Raw genomic sequence first — 12,282 nt, forward strand, 5'->3', positions numbered from 1 at the left:
TTTGTGACGAGCTCATGACACCACATTTTCAAGTGTAACACACGAACCACCAAACTCATCCAATTCATTTAGAGTTTGAAGGATCTACATGTGCGAGATGTGGTAGTTTTGTTATACCACCTAGTTGTTGCAGCTAACACAGACCACTCACGTGTTATTATGTTCTAATGGAATCATTGTACCCCTCACCATGGCTGACAACTTATAAAATATAAAAATATAATAATAATTTATTTTTTAAGATGATAGTATGTGGTTGTGATTTGTAGCACTTAAATGCCGTAAACGATTATTGGGTGTAATAGTTTGTCATGTTGTTGAAACTATACTAATTTGCAAACTTAAAAATGTAAAAAAATCAAAAAACATAATTGAGTACATTACACAAAAGACAAAAATGTAAAATTGCACAAGTGTTAAGCATTAATAATAGCAGACCCCCTGCATTCACACAAATCACACCAATAATATCATCTCGGTCACCATGTCATGTAATTTGGAACCATATTTTGGTATACAATTTGATACTTCTAGCACTACTCAAACTGATAATATTATTTTGAAGTACTTTTTTCTTTTTAGTTGTTGTTATTATTAACGTCTTTTTTGTTTTATTCTAAATATTAAAAGTAATTGGTAAACTGTGATATATATATATAGAGAGAGAGAGAGAGAGCAATATACATTGAAAAAATTAAAGTCAACCAATCAAGTAAAAGATTAAAAGGTTATTTTTTAATTTAGTACAAAAATTGTACTTCAGGCGTTATAGGACGTATGGATAAAGATTCACAACATGGTGAAAACAGACAACTTTAATTTTGAAAAATGATGAAACTTTCTCTTTAAAATGTTTGTTCTTTTATTTTTTAGGTTCAAATTGATCAGCTCGCATTTGTTCTAAAATGGCAGCTCCACCGTCATCACTTTTATTTTCTGCTCTTTTCCATTTATTCTCCATCTCTTTTGCAGCTTTCCTCCCAACTGGTTTTCAAAGTTCAAAGTTCTCTTACACCATGCATTCAGGAGTACATGGATAAGAAGTTGTACTACTATCCCTTTGAATTTTTTTGGATTTTTGGTAGAAAAACTTACATTCCATTTAGGTTTCTCAAAATATTCTAGCAATGCTCTAACGAAATGTTAGTTTTGTACAGGGTTTTATACATAGCTTTTGCACGGTTGATTTGTTTTAGTTGTTACAAGAAGTAAATCAACCATAAAGTTACATTAAACTTGATTATAATAAACTAAATAAATATTATAAATATCTTATCACTTTTGGATCATCCACTTGGTGCACCTACTTGGTTATAAAATCCATGAAATTTATTAATCCCAAGTTGAATAACAGACCAGCAATGCATCAATGAGTTTGAAGGACGGTCAGATTGAACATCTGTGTGCCTAATAAAATAGTCATATACTCTTTCCCAATAGCGTCCATTGGTTTGATGAACTCGAGTAATAGGGTCGGATGATAAATTTTGGCATGCCGAAATATGCATCTCATCCTTCTGTTTCGTAAAATTCTTTGTTCGTGCTCTTTTATCTTTAATTTTCTGTGAAGGAAAAACCTGGGATGGAATAACGCTCACTTCTTCACTTTTTTCACCACTATGATATTGTGAAAAATAGATATTTTGAGTAGGTTTTGTATACTCATCACACTACAAGAAAAAAGGCTAAATTTGACCGAAAAATCAGTCAAATTTACTTAATTTCGACCGATTTTGAATCGATTGTAATAAAGGGAGACGAATTTAAAAGTTCGGTCGTATTTAACTAAATTCGACCGATTAATTACGACTGCATAAATACAACCGCTTAAATTCGATTAAAGGCGATAGAATTTATAATTTCAATTAAAATTTGAAAATCCCTCACAAAAATTTGAATTTTCTAGAAAATTTAAAAGGCTTGCCCAAAATTTAAATTCGACCGTATATGGTCAAAAATATAATTTTAAATCCGACCGCTTTCAGTTGAATTAATTAAAAAAATTAAAAAAAATCTCATCGGAAACCGAAAAATTTTCGTTTCCCAAGATTCCGGGCAAATTCTGGCAACCCAATTTTTCGGGCATATGTAAATTTGAATATACGCACGTAGACACAATCAAGCTTTAATCCACCTCCTGCTCAGCTTCCCTCCCTCTCAAAACACTCAACATCACCCTCACATTTTCTCTCCTGAGTTAACTCACCTTTTTATCAAAAATCTCACTCAAAATCTACTCAAAACCTCCCCATCCCCACACTCTAAAGCTAAACCCCTAAATCTCATATTACAAAGCCGCCAAACAATTATCCCGAGTCGACTCAGAATCAACTCTCCTCAACATCATCACCAAACTCATCACCGCATTGTGATGTAACATAATTGACTTTCCCTCCACACACCTGGCCATATTACACAACACGAGTAAAACTTGCTCCACCACGTCATCATTCTCTAACAAACTTAACATAATTGTAACTGCTCTGAGTTTAATCATCTTAACTCAGTTACTCTATATCAACGAGAGATTATAAAGCACCAACGCCGAGTCATTCCAAGTTCGCTCACTCTCCGACCTCAGCGCGTGTAACAACGGCTCCAACGTGTCGAGAACTCTGATCTCCGTCGACGGTGGAGGAGTCAAGTCGGGTCGACCGAGAGACTTCGGGTTGGAGAAAGTCGGAGAGACCGAGAGTTCGGAGAAGAATTGAAATAAATTTATGTAACAGGACGAAGACTATTAAAGTGAGGTGAGCGGGGCAGAAGATGGTGGAGGCGGGGGGCCAAGTATGAGGAGAGAGAGAAATATGACTCGTGAAGGGGTGAGTTGATTCGGTACAGGATTGTGGATCGACTCGTTGTAGTGACTGTTATACCCCAACAATGCAACAAGAGTTATAGAAGGGGGGTTGAATGTAATTCTGGCTTCTTTTTCTGATTTTAAGAATGTTCTCAGTTAATATATAACTGTGTTTGATTTTGCAAGAAGTGCGGAATGAAAGTAAAATAGAAATCAAAACACAAAGCAATAAAACACAAGGCTTTAAAACTTTCTAGTGGATTTGAAATTATCCACGAGATATATATATATATATAAAGATGAGAACCCTGTGATGCTTGAATAGCACATAGCTGCTTCCGAGTGAACTTATAGAATTACAGAAAAATGCTTAACAGATACAGCTTTTTCTATCTCTCTGAAAATTATGCTTACTTGGTTAGTTCTACTTACTACACTTGGTTTATATATTACCAAGTTACATGATAGTAAGACAAGACAATATGACAAACTATATTTAGTCTAACTTCATGCTACTTCATTACTTTATCCAGTATCTTTGAATGTCTTCATAATTACATAGAAATGGTAATGCTTCTTTGTTCTCTAAATCCTGTAATTAGGCTGCCACATTCCATTTGCAAACACCCGACGCATGTGACTAAGTTGTCACTGTCAACTGCTCTTTTGAATTATGATCATCCATCAGGACTATGTTGGTCATCCGTCGAGAGTCTTGTTGATTATCTGTTGGGAGCCTTTGTAGATAATCCGTAGGTAGCCTTTCTGTCACTTGACTCCATTTCACTTATGCAGTATTACAAGACATCTTGTATTTATAATTAGTCAACCTATTCTGCATATCAATTTAGTAGTCAACATGACTTAAAGAATCCTACAGCATCTACATTGTTGTTTGCAGAAATCTGCTACAAGACTTATTATTACATAAGCTAAACTCTTGATGGATGTTCAGTTGTCATCCATCGGGACTATAAAGTTCATCCATTGGGACTATTTTAGAACATCCGTCGAGAGCTACAAAAACACTAAGTAAAATCTACTAAGATGTTTTATTCAACTTATCATCAAGTTCATAACATATTCCTAACAATCTCCCCCAATTTATGTCTACAGGAATTGTAGCCATAAATTAAGAGAAACTTGATGATAACAAAACACCCTAAATGTACAGATTGAACTATGGTAGATAAAACTAGTAAGTGCTACAGTTTATTTGAAAATTGAACAAAGTAAAGTGTACAAAGAGTTCTCATAATCATTATCAAGGTGCTCCTCTAGTCTGAGTAGATGTTTTCTATTTCCTTGATTGTCCTGATTTCTTCCCAAGCTTCCAGTTATTTTCTTCTATTTGATTTTGGAGTTGTCTGTGAAATTCAAATTCTTCAGCATTTGATACATCCAACTTTTCTTGCATTTCCAATAGAGTCTCATTGCTTGAGATGCTCAATTGGTCATTCAATCTGAAGAATCTCCTAACACCTTTGTCATCCATGAATTCCATCAGCCAGTAAGGCCTCAAATGCACTATATTTCCTGTAAAGGGAATGGATAGAGTCGTTGGAAGTGCATTTAAGGCTTTTCTGCTCCTGAGTTCTTCTATCTTCTTTAGAACCAATTTCTTGGCAGTCACATTGAATCCTAAATTTTTCTTAAAAGATGAGAAGATATTTATCAAAACAGTAAACTTTCTTGAAGAATCATGTGATGGGGCCATATGATCTCTTTCCCACCCTTGTATTTGAACACTAGTCTTTCAGGGAGATTCCTGTGAGCATCAATTGCTCTCACTTCTTCTAGTTCATCCATGTAGAGATTTATATCTGAAAACTCCTTGATGTCACAGATATATAGAAGATCTCTCTTGCTGACAGTTGGTTGAGTTTTGGTTAAGGTTTCGGTTTTGAGTTTCACAGGCTTGACTTTCTTGATTGTTCTTGTCTTTGTCTTCTTTAATTTGCTGAAGATTGGTAAATTAAGCTTTGGAAGAGGCAAACTATCTGAGTCTATAGGCTCATCCTTAGGAACTATTGGCTCACCTTGAAAGCTCTTTGTAGGATCAACCTTAAATTCATCCTGCACCATTGAGGGCCTGGATGTTTGAATTGTAAATATAGACTGGTTGGGAATGTAATCTTACATCTCATCATCATTAAAGTCCAATCTTCTTTTGGGAAAGAGTTTGTACCTGAACTTCCTTTTCTGTTGAGGTTCCTTGTACATTTTCTGATCTGATCTTTAGCTACCACAGGTTGTTTCTCAGAAATCTCAGTTGTAGTTTTCACAGCTTGAAGCTTGGCTACAATAGCAGCTTGCTTTTTCTTCTGTTTAAGCTTTTGAGCATCTAAAGCAGCTTGCTTCTTTTCTTGCTTGATTCTTTCTTTTTCTTCCTTTTTAGCTTCTACAAACTGAGGGCGTCCATCCACCACACATATTTCTTTCCCATTCCTGTAGATCTTAGCAATTCTTCTCTTTTGCACTGAGTCGGTTGGATCTTTAAAGAATGCAATGGACCTTGCCAACAGCTTCTTTTCATCTAGCCTTGGAGTCTCAAATATAAGGTCCAAGAGATTCTTGTCAGATGACTTTGGATAATTTCTTTTGTGCTTCAAAACCAAGTTGGCTTTTGGAGGCTTTATGCATGAAGGTTGGCTCTTTTCCAAATTACCCAGACTCATTTCTCTTACAAAAATTTGCTTGACTTGAGAGAAGTGATGAAAGGTCTTGTTTGGTTTCTCAATTGGACCAAATTTCTTTGTGATTTCTTCATCAATCTTCCTCCATTTGTCATCCAATTCCTTCTCAACTGCTACAACATCAAGCTTCTTGATATTTGTTTTTGAATCCAACTTAGCAGCTTCTATCTAGATCAGATCAATGTTATCTAAGACTGGTGGCTTAGGGAAAATAATTTCTGGAACAATTATTTGACTGACTTGTATGTTTAGCAGATTATCCTCCTCACTGATTGGCTCTCCTTGACTAACTGGGACAAGTGAATCTTTCTCCCCCTTTTTGTTAGCATCAAGTTGAATGGAGGAAGAAGTTTGTGCAGCCACTAACTTTTGAAGCAACTGAATTTGTTGGGCTTTATGTAAGTGAATTGCAGTGATGGAAGCTTCCAATGTCTTGAGTCTTGTGTCCAAAGACTCCACTTTGCTATCCATATCAGAATTTTCCTGAGTTGTCTGTTAATGTCAAGCATAGTGGTGTTGGGAAACTTAGCATCTAGCCCGTCAGTAACATCTTTCTTGACTTGATCAATTTCTGTCTTCAGCTGCGGGACATCCATAGACTATTTCAGAGACTGTATTTGATGTAGTTGGAGAGAATTGAGGTGTGCTTGTAGAAGTTTCTTTGTGTTGGCATTTGTGGTAGTTTGGAGAGCTGTATGAGTTTGTTGAATAATATGAGAAAGAGTGGACTTGAAATGATGCTCATCACATGTCTTGGAAAATACCCAAGATGGCATGCTAGATCTTGAGCTAGGGCATGTGTCTCCCCTATATCCATTAGCTCTTCTTCATCATCATCTTCATCCCCAAAGAAGTCCTCAGAACCACCAGTTCCATAATCAATGTCATCATCATCTGTGGGTGGCATGGCTGAGATGGCATCTTTGGAAGAATCTTTCAGCAGCCACATTGTCCTGTTCAACTAGAACTTGATAAGATGAAACAGGGTGAGTAAATACCTCAGATTCATAAAAACAGAATCTAAGATAGCTTGATATTCTTGCTGAATTAGTTGTTTCTTTTCAGTCTCATTGACATTTATTAACTTACTTACAATGGGCTCTTCCCATTCAGCTATACCTACTTTTCTCTCAATTTCTCTCTGTTCTTGCATCAAGGGCTCCCCTTGGCTCACCACCCTCACACCTTCACCTTCACCTACTAAGGTGGAACTCCCCTCACTCACTTTTACCAGGCTGGAAGAAATAGCCTGTATAATTTCTCTCTTTTCCTCTCCTTTTTCCTGAGAGCAACTCAACCTCTCACTTTGTTTATTCCCTTCCCTCAATCCTAGGAGTGATTATACAACTACTAGCTCATCTACACTTGTAAAAGTTGTTGAAAATTCAGCTTGTGTAGTGAGTACCGACGGATGAGGAACATCCATCGGGGTAGTAATTAGGATAGCCGACGGATGACTGCTGTTAGGAGCATCCGTCGGGATACAATCACCAGCCGACGGATCAACAATATCCACCGAAATAGAGGAAATTGTAGAGTTTGCAGATTGATAATAATTTAGGCACAGAAGTCTCAACAGTACCTGAAAGAATTGTGAAGTGAGCCAACAAATCATCTAAAAGATGATGCTCACTTGCACTGAATTTTGGCTTCTCCAACAGAGTTAAAGAATGAGAATCAGGGATTGATGTGTGAATCATATCCACATCCAAAGTATTGGTGGGAGAGTTTTGTGTGTTTGGTGCTTCTATTGTTAAAGATTTTGGCTGTTACTCCACATTTATTGGAGCCACATCAAACTGAATTTGAGAAGGTGCAGTGACTGAGTCTGTAGCTGCAGTTTGGACTGTATGTGATCCCTGTGCATCCCCAAGTTTTCTAGCTTTCTTCTTTCTTGTATAAGTTTGGGGTGAATCTATGTCCCTAACCCTTTTGGCATGTGCTCCTGGTTGGGTGCTTGTTTTAATAGTAGCATCCTTTTGGTAGGATGAAACTAGAGATGTGCTAATTTCCTTATTAAGCACCACAGTTTGTTGGGAAACTGTGGTGGGGCTAGGTTTGGGTACAATCACTTCACCATCCTTATTCTTAGGGTTTCTTTTATGTTCACCATATCCCTCACCACCCTTCACACTCCCCTCTTTGGTTTTGATAGATTTTGAAACTGGCATCTTTTAAGAGACACCAGAGTGTGAGTTCTTTGATTTGGATTTTGAAGTTTTGGATTTTGTGGCTTGGGTAGGCATCTGTTGGGTCATTGACACAGATGTCATAGCCACAGTCAATGGGAAAGAAATTTGAGAGGTAGAAGGAGTAGGGACAGAACCATTTACCTCACTTACCTGAGTGCACTCCATGATAGGCAAATAGACAAGGGGCGCCTCTTTGTGGTGATTGGTCCTGTTTAAATCTGCAAGTACTCTTCTTTCTTGAATCCAACAATCCAGTTTGTTGGTTGGGTTCTCAATTATAAGATCCTCACAGTTATGGTTAGCAATAATCATAAGGAATCTAGCATAATAAACATTCTAGATATCTTTATAATCTCCCCTAGCTTGTAGCCTAACTCAAACATCATATCATCACTAAAATTATAGTAATTATCAGTAACTAGCATGTAGAGCATAGCAGTATTGATAGAATCAAAGTTACTTATTTTACCAGGAAAACACCTTGGTAACTACATCACACAGAAAACTCCACTATTTCCTAAGTCCTAGTCTCCTAATCTCACTTAATTTAGTGTTAGAAAGAGCATAGCCAATAGAAGTAGCAAGTTAACTAAATCAGCATATGTGTGTGGTTTAGTAGTAGTGTTTTTAGGAATTTTAAAGCATGCTTGGATAATATCTCTGTTAATACAAAATTCCTTACCTTTAATGGAGCAAGTTATGGTTTTGTCAGTTGTTTGGTACACAGCAGTAGTCCACATCTCCTCCACAACTTCACAGTAGATTGTGGGTGATTCCAGTATGGCATAACTAATCTTGCATTCCTTCACAAAATTCATCATTTTGTGATAATCCTCAGAAGCTGGAATTTCTTTGTTCACAAGAGCTACGAAATTTTTCGTTTCATAAATTAATCAGGTGTGGGACATGATCTTGACTACTGGAGCCATTATTGAGTAAGGAAAATTGCATAAAGAAGGGGGTTTTGCTTTGAGGAAGAAGAATGGAGCAGTTAATTGCAATAGAGAAAGATAAAAGCTAAAATAAATGAACTTGAAATAAGGCTTTTATGTATTCTCAGATAAAATGGGATAAAAATTAAAGACCCAACACTACTAGAAAAGGGTCAATAGACATCACCATTTTAAAATCAGTCAGAAAAATAACCGATGTAAAAAACAGGTTTTACATCGGTTATTTTCAAACTGATGTTAAAAACATGTTTTCATATTCGATTTTTAAAATCCCGTTGTCTAAGAGTATTTTTTCAAAAAAATTAAACCTTATGTTTTGTATCGATTGTGTTTTAACCAATGTTAAAAACTAACTTTCACATCAGTTATTATCTGACCAATGTTAATTTCTATTATTCACATCAGTTATTAAGAAACCGTTGTCTATGTTTAAACTTTTATAAAAAAATAAGGCCCGTGAATATTTCCCCCTCTTTGTCCTTAAATAAAATTTCAGCCCCCTTTCCCAAATATTTACCCTTTCTTTTTCTCTATTTCCCCCTATTTTTTCTCTTTTCTAACCGGACAAACCATCTCTCCCTCTCTCATCACTCACTCATCTCCTCTCTCCCATATTCTCTCCATCTCATCTCTTACAGTCACTCCTTGTATCTTACCATATCTTTTACCATCAATTGAGTCCTAATCGAGCAATCGAGTTTTAATCCATCGAGTCTGCTGTCGTAAATCGAGATCTACAACACGAATCGAGCGATAATCAAGTTTCTGTGACACGAATCGAGCCTTAATCAAGCTGTAATTGAGTCAACGAATCGAGCCTTAATTTGTAAGTATTTTTTAGATTTTTTTCAATTTTATTTTTGTTTTTTAATTAAGCCCTAATTTGTAAGTATCTTTCATATTTTGCTTCTCAACTTTGTTTACCCTACTTTTGTAAGTCTTTAATTGAGCACTGGGTTTGTTTGAAATAGGATTAAAGATTATGAAGAGGCTATATATATGGTTACGGTTGAAGCATTTTAATTTAAGATGTTACTGATGTGAAGGCATGGTTAGACAATGGAGGATTCGAAGAAGCAGAGAAAGAAGCGAAAGTCATTGTGATGGTTTTCTGGAACTGCAGGGGATTAAACTACCTGATTTTGCAGATATTCTGACTGGTGATATGAATGATTGTTGAAGATAAATGCACAAAGAATTGTTCTTGCAGTGCCTATGGTTTATGGTGGTGATCTGATTGACATTCAACATATTGAAGGAGGTGCCAATTCATTGAACGTTCGTGTATCAAATTCTGAACTTGGTATGCTTCATCTAGCCTTATTCTTTTGAATCTTAATCTTTTTCAAAGCAATTATTACAGTGTTTAAACTAATTAGAGAGGACTATGTATTATTCCACATGGTGGTTTTAAAAAATTTTTAAACACCTTTATAATATCCTGTTACCTTTTAGGAAGGTAAGAAGAGTGTATCAAGTGCAGCAATAATAGCAATTACAGTAGGTGGAATAATTTTTCATGGGATTTCATTCTTGGCTTATGGAGATTTCGAGAAAAAATAAAGGGTAAATATAGTTCATGATTATTTTAAGATTATTGGGAAGAACTTATGAATTTTATATAATGCTAAAATTGTTTTAAAACTGAATGCATAGCAGTCTCAAGGCAGCAAGGAAGTTCTTTGTTAACAGTCACAGGCAGAAGTCAAGACTTATCTGCGGGATTTTCAGGAGTGGTTGAGCTATTAACTGATGGGAAGCAAGATACCGGAGCACAGTTGCCATTGTTCAGCTTCACTTTTGAGGAATTAGCCACTGATTATTTATTAACCAAGAATAAACGTGGTGAAGGGGGTTTTCAGTCCTGTATACAGGATTTAAAAACAATCTTTTCTTTTAGCATTTGGTAAATAAATTAATATATGAAAAATATGTTATCTAAAGGCTAGTCTGTTGAAGTTGTCCAAATGAATATGTATGTTCTCATTTTAAAGTGAAACGTCTATTATCTATACCTGTATCTTAGTGTGAAGCCTCTGACATTAGTACTCAAGGTGAACTGGTGAAGTAAAGAGTAAGCGTAGCATACCGTGTATAAAAATACATAAAATGCATAACTGCTATAGAGTTCTTATTCAGGCAGATGGAACATCAGGGGATGGAGAAAGAGCAACAAGAGCATATTTCAATTTTCAAAGAACTGATGACTTTTTCGTTTAGTAGGTTGGTCTGTTGTGGCACTTTATTTACTTCACCTGAAGATGAACTTTTTTGCCTTATCTGCATTATTGGCTTATTGCACAGAGTTTAACTATTTTACTCTCATCCAGCGAGTCCGTGTTTATTCTTCAGAGAACTCTATTCGGAAAGATTGATGCACTCTACTAGTCTACAAGTAAGGTATGTTCTCAACCAAGGATTATATTTTTCAATTATGCATAATTTCATTTTCCGTATGTTTGGAATCATATTATTAGGACTTTAAAGTCTTTGCTTATGCCTCATTAAACTTCGTCATATCAACTGCATCTTAGCATGGTCTTTGTTGCCATTTGTGGACATTTTCTAAGCTTATGTTTAGTATTACTCCAATGTATCTCTGCAAATCAGATGATCTAGATTCCTGTGATTCTGGAAACCTGAGGTAATCAGTAAAATCAGAATTGGCATCTGGGTTTGCAGAGGTTATTAAGTATGGCCTTATTAGAGACGCTGAATATTTTGCATGGCAAGAGAGAAACATAGATGCTTTGATTGCAAGGTGATTTTATTTGATTTATCTGGTCGCATATATAATATGAATAGGAAGCATTCTAATTTCAGGGATTAGTTTATATAATTCCTCAACTATTCTTTGCAAAACTTCTTGTTTCTGTAGAGATATTTGTTAAGTTAAATCATTTAAGCTTTCTCTAGCTTTCCAGCTGCTCCCTGGAGTTAAGCACTCTTAGTTTTTTTTGTTATCTGCCTATTATTTGACATAGATTAATATCTGTTCTTTTTCATTGGTAGTTGTGCTTCGAGAAACGACATGCTTGATGCATGTGACTCTCGCAATCTTTTGCTACTGATGGGTCACTGAGGTTTATATTCAGCTTAATTTGAGAAAGACATGTCTTTGATTTATAGTGCTGCATCTGGAGGACCACCTCTAACTACGGAGCCCAAGTCTGAAAGCAGCTTCTTGGAGCTGGTAGAGAACATCAGCTTGTGATAGGGAAAACAGAGATTCTATAATACTAGCTGCGATATGCTTTGATGATGTAGTAATCTTGAAAATCATGTTTTTAATTTTCTTGTTATATACTAAAATTCTTTGAATTGGTTTAGTAATGATAATTTATGTTTTGGTTATATTAATACAATAGCATTTGTTGATTTTTGTGTTTGAAATATTTTGGAATGTATATGATTACATCATCTAAATATTTAACATTAATATATATATTTAACATCAGTTTTGAAGTAACCAAACATGAGTTGTAAGCTGATGCTTATTAACGAGACATCGTCTAAAACTAATGTCTATGTACATATTAGACATCAGTATTTTGAACGAGCTAGCTGACGTATGCGGTAACATTTTACAACGGTTTTGGACCGATGTGAAATATAAGGAACCGATGTTTGGGGTGGCGTTT

The 12,282-nt window shown here is 35.7% G+C and overlaps 1 long non-coding RNA gene across 6 annotated transcripts; it reads left to right on the forward strand.

The window, feature by feature from the left end:
- Nucleotides 1–9,156: 9,156 nt before the first annotated feature.
- On the forward strand, nt 9,157–12,019 carry LOC141683776 (uncharacterized). Of its 6 annotated transcripts, none has more exons than XR_012560440.1 (6): nt 9,157–9,467; nt 9,613–9,944; nt 10,101–10,207; nt 10,301–10,864; nt 10,946–11,041; nt 11,654–12,019. It is a non-coding gene; the product is annotated as an uncharacterized LOC141683776 (long non-coding RNA). The 6 variants fall into 6 exon arrangements; XR_012560439.1 differs by having other exon boundaries at nt 9,158–9,467; nt 10,946–11,036; XR_012560437.1 differs by having other exon boundaries at nt 9,158–9,467; nt 9,688–9,944; nt 10,972–11,036.
- Nucleotides 12,020–12,282: the final 263 nt, after the last annotated feature.

The sequence above is a fragment of the Apium graveolens genome, chromosome 9 (assembly GCF_009905375.1).
Source record: "Apium graveolens cultivar Ventura chromosome 9, ASM990537v1, whole genome shotgun sequence".
Classification (NCBI taxonomy): domain Eukaryota; kingdom Viridiplantae; phylum Streptophyta; class Magnoliopsida; order Apiales; family Apiaceae; genus Apium; species Apium graveolens.